The following is a 20029-nucleotide window of genomic DNA, read 5'->3' as shown; positions in this document are numbered from 1 at the left end:
CCGGTAGAAGAGGTGATCTGTCAGTCACCCAGCTTGGACTGGGCACCCAACTAGAACTCATGGTCTGGGTTCAGTTCCCCACCTTGGTCACAGGTTTCCTGTGCGTTCTTGGGCAACCTCCTTCATCTGCCCCATGACCGACTTCCTCATTTGTGCAGCAGAGACCATCCTCCTCCCTTCCATCATGAGGGTGAAGCCTTTTGATACTGCCAAAAGACTTGCACGTTGAAACAGGGAGAGCCAGCCTGAGGACTAGTGCGAGAGGGATGTGCTTCCTCACAGGGGATAACTGCCCGTGCTGCTGGTATTTCAGTGTTTAAGAGTAGTGGAAATTATTTCCAGACCTAGAAAGGGTTGTGTTTTTTGTTTCTGAGTCTTTCAGGCCCATTTCTCATGGAGTTTGGCTACACCAGTGCAGCAGCAGGCATTTGGAGTATTCCCTGTCTCTCGCCTTTCTCCTCACAGTCTGTCTCCTTGTGGCTTGGAGTCATTCCTGTCTGCTCGACATGCGCAACCTACGCAACCCAATGGGATCAGAAACGCGACTTCTGTCATCTCTCGAGTTATGCAGAGATCTCTTGACTTTTAAATACAGTTGTTTATAAGAAAGAAATCAAAGAATGCTTGAGTCTGGTCAAGAGGTGACCTTGGCAATTGAGGAAGGTCGTACAAGGGAGCAGGCTGTCACCTTCCTGGCCACCTGGCAAGGTGTGCTCTGACACAGTGTTGCTGCACCTGCTGAGGGTGTCCAGGTAACCCTTTACCACCATTTACCTTCAGCGCCTCTGCTCCTTCACTCAGCCCGTGATAGGCAAATATTCATTTTATATGTTTTGATACAAATCTTGCTCAATGCTAATGCTAATTCTGAGTATGGAATCAGAAATGACAAGTCACATGTCTTTGATGTGTCCTTCTATCTCATGTGGGTTGACAGTTTAACTTTTCTCAGCCCTTACAGGATTATTTTTTTTCCTGTAGGAGGGGACTATGGAGCTCCATGCACTCTTTTTCTTCTCCAAACAGTAGTAATCCTCTTCCCCAACCACTGATGAGATCTTGAAAGTACAGACAGGTTCATATTCAGACCAGAGCCACATTTTTATTGTTTGATTCTGCTACAACAGCTCTTGCTGATTCCTGTACTCCCACATTCTTACTGCCTTCCCTTCTCTTTGGTTTTGCTTTCATGAACCTTCCTTTGACCTGACCCTCAACTTTCTCCACGATGCCAAGGTTAATAAGAGATCTTCCTCTTTGGGAGCTGCATAGTACCCCCATCCCATGATGTGTTTCATTCCTCCTCCCGTGGCCACAGAAACACTTCCCCAGCCTTACTTTGAGATCCATACTCACATGGACCTCTTTCTGCCACCAATTCGCCCTGTGCTGACCCTTCTGTGAGAAGGTTCTTCTCTGTCATGACTCATGTCTGGTAGGATACAGAAGTGGCACAAGGTGCTCTTTCCTCCGAAGTCCTCCCTCCTCTACTTTTTCCTTACTCCCAGATGGCAGCCAGCCTTTATCTTGGGCAGGTTGGCTTTTCTTCAATAATTCTCTCATCAAGTTACTTTCCTCTTCATTTTTCCCCACCATTTCACTGCACCCAGATTCCCCTCTTTCTTCATTCATGAAATGGTTTGATTTGGTTCCGGTTTCTCATTCAGACCCTGGTTGAAGGCAGCTCACAGCAGCCTAAACTCTGAGCTGGGGTCCAGAATGAGGGTCAGACCAGAGGTCCACCAGCCCTTCCGCTGTCCGTGGCCAGGAGTGGACGTCCATGGAGCCTGCATGAAGAAGGCAGGTGAGGGTAGCACTGGGCACTGGGGGATGTCCTGAAGAGGCTGTGATTTGGAGCCCTCCGTAAGGCTTGGTGGTCCAGGAAGCAGCCCCATTGATTCTGGTTGTGTTACTACTGTTCTAGATTCGTAAAGAACTTGCTTATCACTTGAAGAGGCACAGAAAGGCTCCAGGTTGGCTGCTGTGTCTAATCCAAACCTCTAAGTATGAGGATTTTCAGTTATTGGAAAAGCAGTGTTGCATCTCTGCCGAGGCTGGTTAGCTCAGAGTCCCATGGCAGGAGGAAACAGGGCTGGTGTGCGATGTGATGCTGCTGACACTATGGGCGTCCCTTCTTTGCCTGCCTTGCCTATCCCTTTTCCCATCTGGTAAAACTGGGAATTCGGTCTGCTTACGTAGCTAAAGGACTGGTGCTTGAAAATATGGCAACCACTTAGTTGTCCATTGCTGTTTCAACCCCACGCCCAAGCTACAAGTAATGAGTTATTGAACTAATTTAGCTTTATACAGAAGAAGTGATTTTCCTCCTGCAAATCAGGAAGCCAGCTATTTAACGCAGTGTAATTGACTTTAGCTGTAAGATTCAATATGCTTATCTAGGATTACAGTTCAATAAAATCTGACTATGCCGAGAGCAACGGGAATTGTAGAAACACCGAGGGATTGTTCTCTGCCTTTGCCGTGGAAAATCTACACTGGATGTCTTCTGGGCTTGGTGGTTTGGATTATGCTGCTGCTTGACTTGCGTGTTGGCAGGAGCAGCTTAAGGTGGCACTGTTTGGTGCGAGGAGGTGAAGCCAAGCGGCTGAAATGATGGGTAAGCCTTCTTCCGTCAGTTTTACCTGAGTGACTCTCTTATTTCAGTGTGCCCTGCTGGTGTCGGGCTGGGGGAACGGGAAATAAGCTGTGTCTGGTTTCATTATGATGGTGGTGATAATAGGATCAACGAGGTGTATGAGATTAAAAGCCCTATAACATGGCAGGCCAAATCGTGTGCAGAGAACAAAACCTGAAATCAGTTCCGTGTTTAAACATCCTTTTGTCTTGCCTCACCCAATGTAGAAATAAAGACGGGAAAACAAATATTTACTCATAATTTCCTCTCACTGTTTACCAAGTAGGAAGCTGTGTTAAGCCAGTTTCTACATAGAAACATTTACTGGCCATCACGCATTGGCTTTTATAGCTGTGTGCTGTAATTGTGGCCAACCTTTTTGCCTAAGTATTAATTAATGGGTTTTTCTTCAGCCACTCTGAACAAACAGGAAAGCATTAGATTTAATTTTTTGCTTGCAGAGCTTCAGAGAGAAATACAGACTTTTTCAGTGGGACGAGGACACTGGCACAGGTAATAAGTAATTTGGGATGATGGCTGAACAGACAGCGTGGCAAAGTGTCCTTGTCACATGCTGAGACACAAACTTTGTTATTCTTTCTTCCTAGAGATATGCCCGAACTACAGCCCTTGATCCAAATGTGAGCTTTTGTCATTAGGAGTGTTTACCTACCTCCATGCTTATTTTCTCCATTATTTCTTCCAAGTATTAATTGCCCTCTTGCAAGCAGGAAAGGAAAAATATACTTTCAAACCAAACTAATAGATTTGGCTGGTTCTGGTACACTGACTTCATAAGCAATAACATATATAACATTGCTTGGTTACGGCACTCGCTTTACTAATCATTTTCTGTGCAACTGACGGTTTTTTATGTAATTTTAAACAAATGCCAGGACTACAGAGAATAATAAAACAAGGTAACTCAAGGCAGAACAGGCAGATTTGGTGGTATGCATCAAAAAGAAAACAAAAAGAATGCTCCAAAAGCCATGAGAATTGGGAAGAGAGGCTCTTTCACGTGGCAAAGTTAAGCTATGGTTACTGGCTGCAAAGAACATTTTTTTACAGGAATAAGCGGTGAGCATGGATCATGCCAGAGATCCCTGAAGCTGGTATAGCCACAGTTTAAGAGTGCAGAAGGGAGCTTGCTAAGAAAATAATTCTTAATTCTGTTTGTGGAGTTGGCTTTGATTCTGACCTAATGTATGCTAGTTCTTACTACTGCGTTGGGTGATGGTGAACTGGGATGGTAACAATACTGATATTAACTTCTGTTTTTAGATGGCATGAAACTGAAGAAGAAGTTTATGTGGTGTCCAAGTTTTCTATTTGAGTTGAGCTGTTAGGGAGAACTAGACAGACACATAAAGTACAGTCTTTCCTATTTTAGTTACCTTTCTGTATGAGGTGGTGAACCCTATGCCTTAACTTTTTTCATTGTGTCATTCAGGAGTGGGTGCAAAATGAACTAGAAAGCAGCCGTGGCAGATACAATTCAAATTTTGCCCTCCTAGCTTGCATCAAAACTCTAATGTACATTTGTACGTGACCAGCTGGTATGCAGCGCCAGACGGCAAATGGTTTGTTAGTATTGGCAATGCTCTCACAAAGCCAAATATGAGTGCAAAGTGCTTTTAATTCCCATTAATTTTTTCTCTGCTTCCTCTGTCTTAGTATTGCCACGCTTGTACCTTGGAATAATAAAACTTCCAAGAGTTTATAAAAGTCACACTCAAAAGCATGTGTTATCCTAGGTCAGGCAGATAAAATCAGTACTAGCTAAGTGCAGTCTCTTCTTTTTTATGTTGTTCCAGTGATTTTGCTATTCCAGGGCAGATTGCCTGGCAGAATACCCATAGTCCTGCTGTGTAGCATCACCCTTATCCTGGCAGTAGCAACTATCCTGTTTTGTGTCACCTTTTCTTCAGAAAACACCACTAGAGGAAGTTGCAGGCTCACTTGATCTTTCCCTATTTAGAAGATGTGAAAATAATTAATGAATTGTTTTGGGGAGGTGTGACCTGAGGGATGCAAACACGTGGGAGTGTTTTTTTGTTGGAAGCACTGGAAGGAGAATCCCTCAGTTATCCCAGTAATGGTGTCAAAAGGTGAGAAATCACCATGCTCTGAAGTTTCATTGAACCTTGATTCTTCTTACATCCTCCTAGAATATACTTAATTTTAGAAAAGCACAAGAAGAGAGGAGAAGAGAAGCTCTTAAATTCCCAGGATTTCCTTTGGGGGAAGAGATCCCACAGGGGAAGGAGCAAACTGTTGTAATAATCTTTGCAGCATTTAATCCCAAGAAAACGTAATAAAATCAGTGCTTCCACTGAGACTTGGCAGCATATTCTTTCCGTAACAAGACCTGTTTTTGGTTTCTTTGTATTACAGTCTGATTCAAGCTGTACTGAGTTGACTGAGGAGAGCGAAATCTGGTTTTGACAGATGTTACCCATGATCTGGTGAATACAAACACTCTTGCGAGATGACAGGTGGCTTGTTTACATAGGAAATCTATTTTTAAATTTAAAAAAAAGAAGAAACACACCAACAAAAAACACACAAACACAAGGCAACATTCGAATCAGTCATTCTGATCAAGGCAGTGTCAATTATTAGGCTGTAAAGGGAACTGATGACTCAACTTAGGCACAGCGCTGCGGCGGTCTCCGATTTTCGGTTTCATAACAGATTCTTTTCAGGAATGCTTTTCATTCATACCTGACATTTAAACATGTCTCCGGGAGCATGTATCATTTTGTGATTGGGTTGCGAGAGACCAGCATCAGCGTGCTCTTTAGTGGTTGTGCAGAATTTGGGAGGCATCCCCGTATCTCAATGGGGTGCCCAGTGGGAGAAGTGTCCTGTGACCCATCGCATCGTGCGCCCAGACACCCGCACACCACCAGTATTGTCAGGCACCGTGTGAAACTTACAGATAAGTTCACATCAATAAAATTGAAAAGCACTTCGATTCAGAAAGCGAAATGTTTTGATCAGATCCCGTGCTTAGTAATTCCAGCGAGTGCGCTTGTTAAAACGGGTGAGTCAGAAATGGAAATGCAAAGCATTTCTCTGAACGGTGGCCGGAAATTAGCTCTAAAAACTGAAACAAAGCCCAGACCGCAGTTTTATCTATTTACCTAACAGTTTTAGGTCTGTGAAAATCCCTTTGTCTTTGGGAGACATTTTGAGTCCTCTTCTGTAGCGCTGGTGAGATCCTTAGGCTGGATGATCAACCACATCAGGACTGCCCTGCCATGTCTTTATTTTTTGGTTTAAAAATAATTAGTTCTTTGTAAGAGTCTTCATTGCCTGTGGTGCTGCCTGATTCTGTCGTGGTGCGTGGTAGAAGTTGGTTCAAGTATCAAGCAGGATGGGATGTTGCAATATTTGAGGTCATGTAATACTGAGGAAGAAATCCAGGGGAATTCACTCAGCTGCTTTTTGCCCAATACGTAGGTTATGCCATATATATATGCCGTATACATATACATATATATGGGGCTATCTGACTGCTCTGGCACCAAGCACTCATTGGTTTGGGGCTGGCTGCTCGCCAGTGTAGCAGGGAGAGTCCGTGGTGGTGACAGCCTCTCCATTTGTAAGGACACAGCCCTCTGTCCGTGGACAGAGAATAGAGGGGGTCATCAGAGTTTTGGTGTTAGTAGAAGTAGTCTTGCTGCAAAAAACTTCAAAATCAGTATATTGGGTGACAGCTACATTCCAGACCTCATCCTGCACCCAAGATGTTGGTACTTTTTTCTCTACTGATGTCTGGGCACCTACTGCTGATCCTTCAGAGTGAGTCTGGATGCTTTGGCCTTGCTGCTTGGCCTAGGACAGTTGTAGGGACTGTATTCCTGGCAGATGTTGTGTGATCTAAGGCCCACAAATGTAAATCACAGCAGAGGAGGACAGTGTAATGTATGTGTTTCAGGGATTTGCAGTTCCCATGGCAAGGCTGATGAAGTAGTGCTCTTTTCAAAGACGGTCTGGGTGATTTTTCTTAATTACTGTTTACCTAAATAAATAAATAATGCATATTCATGGCTTTAACTAAAGTAACCCGTATTTAAATGTTTACTACTCCTGAGGATAATTATTAAGGTGGGGGGAGAGAGTGCAGCAGTTAATAATAAAGCATTTAGATGAGATTACAGAACATTCTGATTGGAGTAGTAAACATTGTGCTAGAAATAAAAGCAAATACATGGAGCTGTCTTGAATTAAAAAAAAAAATGTTGCTATCAAAAGAAATGTGCTGAATGGAAGCAGTTCGAGTGAAGGGCTGCAGCACTTGGTCTTGGAGCTCTTCAGTATCACACAGAGGTTCCTTCCGCATAAAGTTAGATTTGTTGGTAAGTTCTCCCTCAATTCCAGTCCAGAAAACCTGACACGAATATTGGCATCTGCAGAGATCAGTGTGGCAGCTGTAACACCCATCAGCATGGCTTAGAGGTTGGTACACATTGATTCTTAAACTGAGTGGTGGAGGCTGCTTCAGCTGTTTACACCTGTAGTAACCAGAACTTCTGTTTGTATTGTTATGAAGCTTTTCCCCCCACTCTCCATTTTGTACAGTCCTTTGAAAGAAATTCTTTGATCAGCTGAGAGTTTGAAATTTGGACCCATCCTTTCAGGTCTTTTGGCTACAGTTCTTTATCTGGTTAATCAGCTCAAAGGGAGCCACCGATGTGTTCAAAGATTTCTGTGACAGCTGCATACCATTAGACTGAAAGATTTTTAATAAAACATAACTGTAATTTAGCACAGTAAATACAGATTGGTCTTTTGGTTTAACATAGAGTAGCAAGCAAACTGAGGCTTGCTCAGTTTGCTGAGCAAAAGCGAGCTGCTACTTAACCTCGTGCGGATAAAGCTTGCGGGGATGGTGGAGCTGGTCTGCCCTGTAGCCTTAACCTGCCTCCAGCTCTTTCAGACCAGCAGAGAAGCACGATCGAGCAATGGGGTGGAACTGCCTTTCTGTGCTGGGTTGGGGAAGAAAAATGGTGTAGACGCTGGGCAGAAAGTAGCTGGGAGCACCAAGAAGGTGCTGTAGCCTCAGAGCTCCTGGTGCAAATGGGGTGGGCTCTTCGTTCTCATTGAGGTACCTCTCAGCCAGCCTTAGAGCAGCAAGCTGCGGTCCTCTCCAGGCTGTTCTCTGACTCACATGTCTTTTGGGGATGAAGGCTTCCAGACCTCGTCCTCTAGACCAAATTGGTCCCTTCTAAGTTAGCATCAGAAGTGCTGGGGACGCTTGCTGGCACCTAGCGCAGCCGGCGTGTTGCTGGCATGTGTCCCCAGGATATCTTCTCATCTAGAAACCGAAATGCAGCTTTTCTTTGACTGGAAGTGTGGTCTGATTATTAGATGCGGTGGAGTCTTTGCTCTTGTCTGTTGCTAGTGGAAGTCCCTGGCTGTGCTGTGGAACAGAGCAAGGTGTTGAGGAACAAGCGCTGGTGGCTGGGCTGCCTTGTTCCCAGCACAGGTGGTGGGAATGCCCAGTTGACTTTAGTCCTCCTGAGGCAGCTCCACAGCTGCTCCTGGCTGATGAATTTCCTCGACCACATTTTCTTTTCTGCTTCGGTAGGTCAGCCTTTTTCCCTGACCGAACTAGCTGCTCTACAGGATCTGTGAGTGGCATCTATACCCCAGAACATGAGGGTGCTAATGGTTGCACAAGTGTCCTCTTGGTCCATCTCACCTGCAGCAGAAGAGCTGGTTTTATAACCATGGTGCGTGTTCCCCATTGAAAAAATGTTTGTGGGTTTGCCTCAGAAAGATTTCTGTGGAGCAGAAATATCCATCTTCACCTTTATTTTTATAAGTTTCAGCCCACACCTCCCGGTTAAGCCAGCGGCAGTGAGGCAGCCAGAGGCTTATGTGGTGCTTTGCAGGTTGAGCAGACACTGCACATGCGGAGTGCACAGCACAGTAAACCTGATATCAGCTCGCGACTAATTATCTGTGTATAAAAATTCCCCTACTTGCCGTTTTGCCGTTAGAGGCTCCCTGGTAAGATTTATGACTCTGGCTAAAACGAAGTACCATTTCCTTTTTCTCAGCATTACTGTGCGTGGCCTCTCTGGCTTTTCTTGTTAAACAGACTTGAGCTCACCCAACTGGGAATATATTTTTGAAGCTCTTTCCCATCACAATTCTGCCTTTCTCTGTTTGTTACGACCAGTGAAGATAACCCACAAAACACTTTCAGGTCTCTTGACTTTCCCCTGCTTGGTGTGAGGGTGAAGATGGAGAAGCTAAGATGCAGCTCCTTCACATGAGATGCAGCACTGGCCCACTCAACCCCACCACAGCTTGTGCAGACTCATGGTAGATGCGCACCTCCATTAGCATGGGCTCCCTCTTCATAGTTTGATGCACAACTGTTGCTTTCGGTGTTTATACAAGCTACAGGATAACTCCTTCACTTCGTGCTAGAGAATGGGGGACCAGCTGTACATCTCAGGAAAAGGTTGGATTTCTCCTGCCCTGATATTGCACACATATGTTCTCATGTCATGGGCTGATGAAATTGAGACTGCGGATTGGACTTTCTGAACTGGCAGATGCATCGCTGACTTCAGCCTGGTCTGAAATCACCTGAAAATTTGTTTGTCTGATGTTGTAAGACAATAGATTTTTTTTTTTTCTGAGTAGATGGAAAAAGAGAGCAATGTTGAGCTGCTACCATCTCAGTTGTCGGTAGACGTAGTTATTTTTGTGTTAGATCTTGGAGAAAAACTGGTAGAGATGCCAGATAAACCTTCCCCAAAAAACCCATTTGTGTTAATAGTTAAATATTGTTCATCTTTCACAGCATCTACTTATCTGTTTCCCACATGCTGAACCTTATGGGAAGTTTTTGTGGTTACCTGTGGCCCATTCTTTCATTCTGTATGTTAACTGTTTTCTCGATTTGCATTTTTTAAAAGAAATCGGCAGTAAAAGTCTGACTGTGATAATCATTCAACGCGGGAATATCCTTTCTGCAGGACAGGCATGTGTCCCTGTGGTTCACATGCATTGGGGCAGGAATTCTGGACCATAAACCCACTGAGCTGCATCATTTTGTACTGCCCTAGGAAGCATCCTTACCTGCAAGACCCAGCGCTGGCTAATCCAGTGTCATCTTCTGAGGTGCCAGCCCTAGCAATTTCATTCTTATCACTGAACCATCTTGTTTTCTCCTGTTTGCATGTGTATTAACCAAAATCTTTAGTCCTTGTGGAGAAATACACCAGATATCTGAATTTTCATCAGATCTGACACAAAGTATCAGACCTGACTTTTGCTGTGTATTGGATTTACTGTGTGCAGCATAAATATTCAGCTTGTGTCATTTTGTAATATTGTTGGGTGAGGTTCTTTCTCACAGCGTATATTAACTTCCCTTTTACACCTAACCATTCTTTCCTGAGTCATACCACCAAGATAAAGTATTTTCAAAGATGACTTTATTTTAAGTTGAGTATATTCCAATGATAAAGTCATTCAGATTTTACATAAAAAGATTACAAGTTCCTATGGTAACACTCTTGATCTACAGTCTCCTGCCTCTCCTAGCCCAGCCTGGTTGATGTGTCACAAAGATAACAGCAACCAGAGGACAAGAGGGGGTGGAAAATTCCCCTCACCCACATCCCCCAGCTCCTCTAAGGGTTTCCCCTTTAAAGCCCAGTTAGGGCTGTTAAGTGTAGCTGGGGAAAATCCAGTTTGCAGACCCTGGAGCACTTCCCTGGCCAGCGCAGGGCAGCAGCAGCTGCCTTCCCTGCCAGTCAGTCCATGGCCCTTATCTTGTTGCTTCTTCTGATTACTTCAGTCATGGTTTTTTAGCCAGACCGATTCCTCACGTGGTTTTGCCATTATCTGAAAGAAACAGCTCAATCTCATCTCCACTGACTGTTGATACAGCTCACCAAGATAGGGACACGCCGCAGAGACAGTCCTTGAGGTACCTAGGTACCTTCCTGCTTCTGGTCCATGCTTCCTTGGTGGTGGTGGTCTTCTGCATCCCACTTCTGCACACTGGGGAAGAAGCTGCTGTGCCCTTCAGATTCCTAGTTTTGGCTGCCCCTGGCCAAACAGTGCGCATGAGCACAAGCAGGAGTGTTGGATGACCATGTTCCTTCTCTTTGGCAGAACCGAGCAGGTTATTAGAAGGAAAATATATGCACTGATAGTGAAGCCAGGCCATGCGTCTTTTCTGGCATAGGTATTGATACCATCTTGGGGTTAATTTACAGGTTTCAGGGAGAGATCCTGCACTAGGTGTCAGGAGCATTGCAAATGCCTTCTCAGCCTTGGGCAGTCCTTCAAGCAGTTGCAAGCTACAGATGTTCCAACAAAGCTGTTTCAACCAGAAAGAAATATTCCTCAGCTTCACTCGAAAACACACAAAATGTGAAGAAAACACATTTGCTAATCTGTGATGCTATTGCATGTAACAGCTTTGAATCCTTGACTTCGCTGGGACTAATTCCTGCATGCATTTGTGTAAGAAGCGTTGCACTCCACCAAGCAAGGCATCGCTTCAGAAAACAACAGTTCTGTTTGCGCATCTGTGCTCCCTTCTTCCTGCTTGCTGGTGCGCAGCCTTCCTTAAATATTGTTTTTCTCCTGTCCATGTCTGTGAGCAGCTCACCAGCTCGTGGGGTGGGTTCATTTTACTCAGCCCTAATTTTATGTGCCTGTTGTGAACATTGGTGTGTTTGCTAACCCAGCTGTGAATTTGTTGCTTTCCTCCCTTGTTGTCTGCCCAGCTTCTCTGGTTTTCTTGAGCATGATTACACGATTTGCTGTGTTTGAAACATCCTTCATGCTAACCAGAGTAATACCCAGGTACATTCATTGCTCTCTTCTCAGATTGTCTTTCTTGGTTTGTTCATTGCAAAATGAAGAACTTACCAGTTTTCCTCCTCTTAAGCATCAACATTCTCATTATTTTACATTAGCAACTTCTCTTTGAAATGCACCCTCTGTATAACAGAAATCCAAGCTGGAAGGTGTTTTCTTGAAGTAAATACATTTTTAGCTTGGTGCCTCCATCTGCCAGTTATGGTGTCTGGAGCATCTTTGCATTTGCTTTCTTCAGTGCTAACTTGAGCTGCCAAGTAGTACTAGAAGCCATCAGAAAGGGGGAAAAAACAGTAACCTGGTTCAAAAATGTACAAGGGGTTTTTAAACAATGTAAGGGTTTTTTTTTTAAAAAAGGTCTGGTTGGAAGTGTTGTTCTTTTTCTAGTTCTCTATGCAGATGTGGAGGCAGATGCTTCTTTTAAAAATAAAGTTTCCTTGCACACCCCATGAGCTGGGTCTTCAGCTGACATTGAGCAATGATGTTATGGCGTCTCGTGATGCTATAACTGATTGCCCACATGTGCAAGTCTGTGCTGAGAGCCAAGACCTTGTTGTAAGCCCTAGAGAGGAGAGTACATCTTCCCCTGCCTAGGATCCAGCTCTTCCCATGCTGTAAACCTGGCCGGTCAGCACATTAAAATGCTGAAACTCCTCTTCAGGAGGTGCACCGTTGGCTCTTCATTTTGTATAAGCTCAGTTTTCATTTATTCCTTGTAAGCTTACAGCTGTAGTGGCTGTTTTGCTTTTAATCATTTGCCTGTTTCAGAAAGAAAATTCTTTTATCGAATGGAAAGCATGAAGAAGCCCTTGTGTTGAGCGTAGGCGGGGGTTTAGGTTTCAGTCTACCCTAAGCTGACCCCTGGGCAGAGAGATTCCTGCTTTCATGTTTTAGATCATGTGTAAAACCTGATGCTGGCCGGATCGTCCTGCATAGGGCAAGAATATCTGGGGAACATGGGGAGAGATACGGAGTGAGACATTTGCAGAAGGGAATGAAATGTTTGGGATGCAGCCTCATGCTTTCTACAGCAGTGAACATCAATCACACCTTCTCAGAAAAGTGTGGCACTGAAAGTCTTCCCCCCTCACCCCCTTTTTTTTTTCTTGTTTCCCTGTCCCCCACTTCTGTTTAGTGTCCTTTTCTTCTGACATGCTGTGGCAAGTGCGATTTTAGCTCAGAAAACCAATTTGTCCTTGAAAAAACAGAGCCTTCCCTGGCTTTATTCCTTTAGCCATTGAGTAAGCAACAGTTATTTTTATTCTACCAGTGATTTATGACTGCACAGATTTGGAGTTTATATTTTTAGTTTTATAGGCAATTTAGATAATACATATTTGTGACCATAAATATTTGATCCTCTTACAGTCTGTCAACAAATGTTATGCCCAGTTGGAGAAAATTATATAAATTGAAGAGCTGTGAGCATTGCATTCTTTGTGTGGCCTTGGGATTCTTTTCAAGTACGCATATAGGTAATCCTTAAATGTAGCAGTATTTTGAGCATCTGTTGGTAAACCACCTAGGAGGGTGCCATCCAGAAGAAATGACCTACTTTTCATAAGTGATCCAGTTCTCTGTAAGGCTTGGAGTAAAATGCTGTAGCATCACTGCTCAGAAAGTATTGAACTTTTTTTACCAGGAACAGCATATTTCTAAAAAACAACAACCAAACGTCTTTTGTTTCCACTCCTTTGTGTTATTTTTTTTTGCTTTTTTATGAACTCAGTAGACATTTATTGAGAAAGCAGAAGGTTTTATTGAAGAATTCGCTTTGCAAGTTTCAGAAAAACAGTAATAGTTTAGAAAAAAAATCTAAGCTTTTGGATTTTATTTTAATTCTCCTTTTCTCCCCCTTTATGTAGCTTTAGTTTGTGGTAATTCTGCAGATGCAGTCCTTGCAGTAATCCCATGAATACATGCCTCTGCTTGTACTGCTGCTGTCCCCTTCTGTTCAAAAGAAAATCATCTTCCTTTCCACTCTCAATCGCCAACTTTATTCAAGTAAATAGTGGTCAAGCATTCAAATGTTTTTTCCAGGAACACAGTAAAGTGTTGGGCACTGGCAACTTGAAAACTTCAGCTTGAAAATCCCTGTAACTTAAAACTAATTACTTCTCCTTCTACAAGTATTTCCTTCCCACTCTCCTCGCCAACCACTTCAGAGGGCGAGCACTTCCTCAGTAGATGGGGAAGCCTTTTTGGAGTCAGCTGGGCCTGGGCATTGGGTGGGATCTGGGCTGTTGCGGGGTTGCAGGGATTTGGGTGCTAGGGGTTTCACCCTTCTTCCAGCCCCCTGTCAGCAGCCCCCCGTCCCAAGGTGCCTCTCCTCGGGGAGCTGAGCCCCAAGACCTTTGCATGGTGCTGGCAGCACCATGAATTTGCTGTGGGCACACAAATATTTTACTCCCTCTCCAGTTTGCTCTTGACACAGACTGGAATGACAGGTAGCTTTGTTTTAGGGTGGACGGAGGAGTATGACACACTCAGGGATACTGAACTACATTGATGATGGTTTTTTATCTGAAGTTCTCCAGAATAAAGAGGAAACAGAAGAACAAATTTGATGTTTCTAACTTAAATTCCTTGATAAAATCAAAGCAAAGCTTTGACAAAAGCCAGTAATTTTTACTTAAAATCTGTTAGATCATTTTGGTAGTTTTGTTGGAACACCTTTCTGGCGTGATGTGCATTTTCATAGAACCACAGAATGGTTTGGTTTGGAATGGACCTTCAAAGGTCGTCTAGTCCAACTCCCCTGCAATGAGCAGGAACATCTTCAACTGGATCAGGTTGCTCAGAGCCCCATCCAGCCTGGCTTTGAATGTCTCCAGGGATGGGGCATCTACCACCTCTCTGGACAACCAGGGCCAGTGTCTCACCACCCTCATCATAAATAATTTCTTAATATGTGTGTATAAGCATGCCCAAACCCGTGCTATGATCTGGTGTAATAATCACAGAAGTGTTAGTTGATCTGTTCTGTAATTCTTCTCAGGGCCTTCATATGTCTTGATGCTGTATGAATGCAAGAAAAACATAGACTTTGTTGTAAGGTGTTAGAGCTTAAAGATAAGAAGTAGTATGTAATGGGCATAATGTAATTGTCAAGTTTGATGTAAATACCTTCCGTGTTTAAAAAAAAAAAAAAATGACCCCCAAAATGTCTTTAGAGTTAGAAGGGGAAAAAAAAAGAGGGGGTTTGCAAAGATTCAGTGCTTGAATTTTTTAACACCTGCCTTTATTTAATTTTAGGTTGCTATCAGCTGAGTTGCCAGACCATTGCCCTACAAAGCTTTGGAGGGCCACTTCTTAATGGATTGCTGCAGCCTCTTAATTTCTCCATTGATCCTGTTCCCTGCATCGTGAGAACCTTTTAGCCAGCACAGAACCTAGAAAAGTTACATGTAAGTCATAATTCAAATGCCTATTTAAAGAAAAAAAAAAGAAGGTCTTGGGAAGGCAAGGTGGACAGTAAACATTATACTTTAGAAAAATACTATAAAAGCTGTAATTCAGCAGAAAATATTAGGTGATGAATAAATTATTATTGAAGTAGTTACTTGCTGTTTTAACCTAAATGGTGATTGTTGTTTTTAAGGCTTTTCTAAGTGTTCTGCTACCATAGTAAACCATAGCAAGAAGTACTTAAAATAGCTTCTTTTAATCCCATCCCCCAAATTATGCTTAATTTTTCTCCATAACTGGGTAAGTGCATGTACCCCTGCCTTCGCGTGCTGAAGCCGCGTATGATCTGTTCAAGTTTGGAGGACACCCTTTGCTTAGCAAGACGAAAGGCATCCCTGTATTTTTCCCATCGTAAAACTCATGTCCTCCTCCTTTGTAGTTTCCAGAATACTTCCCTTGGAGGAGCCCTGGTGTGGCTTCTCCTTTCAGCCTGCTGCCCTGAAAGGCTTTTTAAGCATCAGTATTATCTTCATTGCCACCTCCAGCTCCTTCCAGGTGGAGTTAGCTGCTCCACCTGGCTATAGGATGGTAGAGAAAACCATGCACAGATCTGATAGGGACAAAGGGGATTGAGGGGGCTGCAGACCCCTTTCTATCTCCTCAGTCTGGGTAGTAGCTCCTGGTGTATGTTCTGTGCTTTGATTTTTCCTCCCAAGGCGGAAAGTGCCTGTGGTGCTGTGCACACATTTCCTCCCCCATCATGGCTAAATCCTCCTCTGAAACCTCTCATAGCATCAGCCCAGCATGGAGTTGGTGGGCTATTCTAGAGGGGAGAAATTAGTTTGACCCTTGTCAGCAGTTCTAACCCTACTTCTGGGATGGATCTGCAGGTGGAAGAAGCCTCTGAACCATTATCAGGATGGCATGAATGTGGTGCTCTGTGCTGTCCAGAGGGTGGGACGCCCCAGAGCTGCCAAGTTTGGAAAATGGCTTGAGCACAACTTTATTGTGTTAATTTTTAAAATAAAACCAAATCTCATTGTGGTTAGGAGGTTTTAATCTTCTGGATGGTGCTATAGAGCAGCTTGACAAAAGGCCGCCTGGGCTAGAGATAATACAAAATTGTGGTTCACAGGGTGTCACTGTGCATGTCCCAACCCTTGTTCGTTCACTGCAGTAATAAATTCATGTGACACGGTTTAGTGATTAGTTGGGACAGGGCAGTGAAGCCGACCAAGGCACTTGGCGCTGGTCTGTTTTTCTTGAATGCTTACTAACACCATTTTTAGTCTTAGGAACTGATCTGTGATATTACTTCTAAAAAAAAAAGGAGTATTTTGAAACTGGAGAGTTTATGTTAGAAATATACTTGTGTTTGAGGTACTTTATCTGCTTATGTGACACTAAAATTATTATTTAAACCAAGAAAAGTCTGTTGCAAGAGGAGGACAAGGGGTTTTAATGCGTATAGCAATTCGGTTTTTAAAGAGAGGAGAAAATTATTTCTGATGTGATTAATATCAGCAAAAATAAGAATGAAGTAGTAGGCAATGGAGAAAAGCTGGCTAGTAACAAAATTTGCTGTCAGAGGCCTTACAAGGTGTTGCTTTGGTTTTGTTTTCCGAAAAAGGGAGAGTGTTTCCATTTTGTTGTGAGCTTGGCAATGTATGGTGCAGTCATTAATCAGCATCCCACCAGCAGGAATCATCTGACTACAGGAGAATTTTGGGTCTGGCTTGAAACTTGTTTCTAGTGCTTGTCTTAAGGGAAGAAAACTTGAAAATACGAGTTGTAACAGCTGGGCAGGCAGAAACAACACGTTGTTCATTAGTCCTACTTAGCACCATTCCCACGAGGTTTGGAAGCCTTATTCACAATTTTTTGCAGACTTTTCTCATGATGCTTGAAAAGCTGATCATTAGGCATCTTGCAAAATCATTATTAAAAGTTCCTTCGGAGGAACTAACTTTAAAAATGTCATCCTTCTTAGGGGACTTGAGAAATCAGCCAGAAACTGAATGGACAAAAATGGAAAAAACCCTCTGTCATTCCAAGAAACACATAGGAACTTTTGTCCTGCTGCCTCTTGTGCTGCAAATAATCCCAAGTCTCAATTTCCAACAGTAAAATCAGGTCTGAGGGGCAAAGAAACTTGAACACTAGAGGAAGGATATAGGAGCCAAGACCAAATATGTGCTTTCCTTACTTTTTTTTTGTTTTTTTACTGTATTTGTGTGCTCGGGGAATGCTGAACTTTTAAAGCATTATGTGTACTCTAAATCCTAGAAAACGTGTGTCGCCTCGCAGGTTGTTGGCTGGTGTTGCATCCATTGTGCATGCAGATCTGCGCTGTCAGAGGTAGATGTGAGGGTAGATGCTGGTTGCTTACAGAATTTCTAGGTGTTTCCTGCTGTCTGGCTTTTTTTGGTAACAAACTCTGCTTGTAACAATTACCTTGTTACAGCAATTCCCATAGAAAGAAGCAAACTTGCCCTGTTGGAAAGAACAGTTGCACAAGGTTGACCCAGCTGTAACAACTGTATTCTTGCTTTTCCCAGGCTGCAGTGTATTCCGTAAACAAGTACACCCTCCCTCTCCTTCCATTTGTTAGTTAGTTTTTGTAATATTATTATGATGCTGATTGATGGGTTCTCCATAAAAATAATACGTATTGATGTTTGAATTCAAAGCAGAATGTACCTTCCTTGTTCTGACGTGGCGGATTGCCAAACCCTGTTATGGTACTGAGATTTGAAAAAATAAAGAACATGCCTGCAGGTCCCCAGGGAATTAATCCTGGGCAGCTTTGACTACTACGTGTATTATAATGAAAGGGTATAGGAATTAGGGAGAAGCCGTGTAGCTCACAGTTCGTTATCCCGAAGGATCGGTAATGGCAGCGCAGGAACGGGGCTTTGCAGGGGTGCTGGGGATGCAGCCGTGCCCTGGAGCAGGTGCTGGGGCAGGGCTGCGGGCATCCCAGCGGAGACTGGCAGTGATTCCTGGCAATTTCCATGCTCTGCTCATGATTCTCACTTTGGTTTACCCCCGTGCCTTTTCTTTTAAAAGAGGCAAAAATACCATCCTAATCAAAGGCATTCTGCCTCTAATTGTCCTGATTTCTACTGCTTATGCAGTATTGAGAATTTAGCCATGGCCTTTAAGTGCTTTGTTCATGGGGAAAAAAAAAAAAAAGGACAACCCAAAACTCAGCTCTGCATGTAAATTTTGTAGTTACTAGATAGGAGTTCTTCAGATTATTTAAAAAAAAAATTTAAAAGATCTCTTGAAATCTGTCCTGTGACCATCCATAGGCAGATGTAAATAATGTAAAATTTTAAGATGCAGATTCTGGTGATTAAATGTCTGCTACCCGCCTACCACTACAACCTGGGAAAAATGTATCTTTTTAAAAATCTGCACTGAAAGGTCAGGTAACTTGATTGGATTAAGAAGGAAATCAGATTTCTGAAGGTGAAGTCACATCCCTTTGAACACCGACTTACCAAACACTCCTAATTCCTGGTACCAAACCCACCTCCCAGGTGCCCCAGCCATAGCCAAGGACACAGGTGGTTTTATCCTACAGGCTTCTGGTGCAAGATGTGGCCATATCTGGATTTAATTATTTTTCTGGTACATTTTCCTGTTGAAGTGCTGGTTTTATGGTGGAGAAGGCATTTTCTTACCATTTTTTGGTACCAGCATAGCAGGGCTGCATGTGGATGTGGAGCATCTCCCGCCCCAGGAAGCTTCACAGTCTTCCGTGGCACCCTGTCCTGGGCATGGTGCTTGCAACAGCCAAAAAGCATTTTCCTGCATCCTAGGGGAATTCCTCTTTGCTGCGAATTAATCCAGTTACTCCTGCTGCCCCCCTGTTGAGAACATATGAAGCCATTGACGGCTGCTGGCACTGCATCGGTCCCTCAGTGTGATCAGGTGCTCCCAAGCACCGTTGGTGCTTCTGTCCCTGAGGCAGGCTGCACCCTGAGCCTGGGTGGCTGGGGATGGCTTTGATAACTGTTTGCTGCAAATATATCTATTAATTAAATGTATTTTTAAATTTATATGTATCTGTGTGTATACCTAACACATATGTATTTTATATCTATAAAAATTATGTTTATTAAAATAGATATTAAAAATAAAATATATCTCTGGATAAATATATTCAATATGGTCTGAAAAGCGCCGGTGTAGCTTTGCGCAGAGCGGCTGTGCATGCATACATGCGTGGGCAATGAGCTGATGTTCCCTCTCTTGACGTCTCTGACCAAGAGTCCTGTGCCGGGGGCATCCCCGGCCAGGAACAGCACCCTGCTTGTGTTTAGATGGTACGATGATGGATGGTGTTTGTTGCAGTATAGCGTGTGGTACGAAACCAAATTATTCTGGCACCTCTCCCCTGTGCTGCCATTGTCCGCAGGTTTGTTTGTTCATCACCCCAGCGGTGCGAGGGGCCGCGTGGGCGCGCGGTGTCATTGATCTGTTTACTCGGCGTTTCCCATGTGGCCGCCGTGTTGTGGCAAGGACTTTTATTTTTCACCGCAGCAGGTGACAGCCCGGGTGCGTGTGTGTGTCAGCCCCTGGGACTGAGTCACAGCCCTCCCGCTGCCCAGGGACGGCAGCGCTTCCCCTGGCCTGGGGGAGCGAGATGCCAACCCATCTCCATGGGACAGCTTACCTGCCCACGTTTTGCTTCATTTTTTATTTTCTTTTAAAGAAAAGATGAGATAGTGACAGCGAGATCAACTTTCTCTGTAACCCGAACCAATGAAAAGTAAAATCCGTCTCACCACATCAGTTTTGTTTTCACTGCTGGTTCAACCCGTCCTGTCCCTCTGGCAGAGCTTTGCACAGTCATTCAGCGCCCAGCTTGGGGGTGGTGTGGTCGGTAGCTCAGTGGTGTATGACCCATTTATTTTCATAATACTTAGATACCCGTGCTTCTGTAGCCTTCAGCACACGGGTCCTACGACCTATATCCTCGCCAGAGGAGCGCACACCTGATGTCGGCGGCAGGTGCGTAGAGTAGCTGGCTCTGCGCTCGCCTTGCTGGGGGCTGCGGGAGGGTGATGGCCCCTTGGGTCTAGCGGGCAACTCATGAGCAAGTGCAGGTAA

At 43.9% G+C, this 20029-nt stretch overlaps 1 protein-coding gene across 10 annotated transcripts in view; it reads left to right on the top strand.

Moving 5' to 3' along the window:
- The window catches only part of BACH2 (BTB domain and CNC homolog 2), a 193833-nt gene that overhangs the window by 92339 nt on the left and 81465 nt on the right, over positions 1 to 20029 (top strand). For 9 of the 10 annotated variants that reach the window (XM_065059613.1, XM_065059610.1, XM_065059617.1 and 6 more), the window contains one exon: positions 14756 to 14907. The gene's annotated coding sequence lies outside the window, so the exon portion shown is untranslated. Of the gene's footprint in view, positions 1 to 14755; positions 14908 to 16898; positions 20026 to 20029 lie in introns of all 10 variants that reach the window. The other variant, XM_065059614.1, reaches the window with a different exon arrangement.

Source organism: Columba livia, chromosome 3, assembly GCF_036013475.1.
Source record: "Columba livia isolate bColLiv1 breed racing homer chromosome 3, bColLiv1.pat.W.v2, whole genome shotgun sequence".
In the NCBI taxonomy this organism is placed as follows: Eukaryota; Metazoa; Chordata; class Aves; order Columbiformes; family Columbidae; genus Columba; species Columba livia.
Note: the sequence above shows the minus strand (reverse complement) of the source record. Positions and strands in the feature narration are given on the sequence as shown.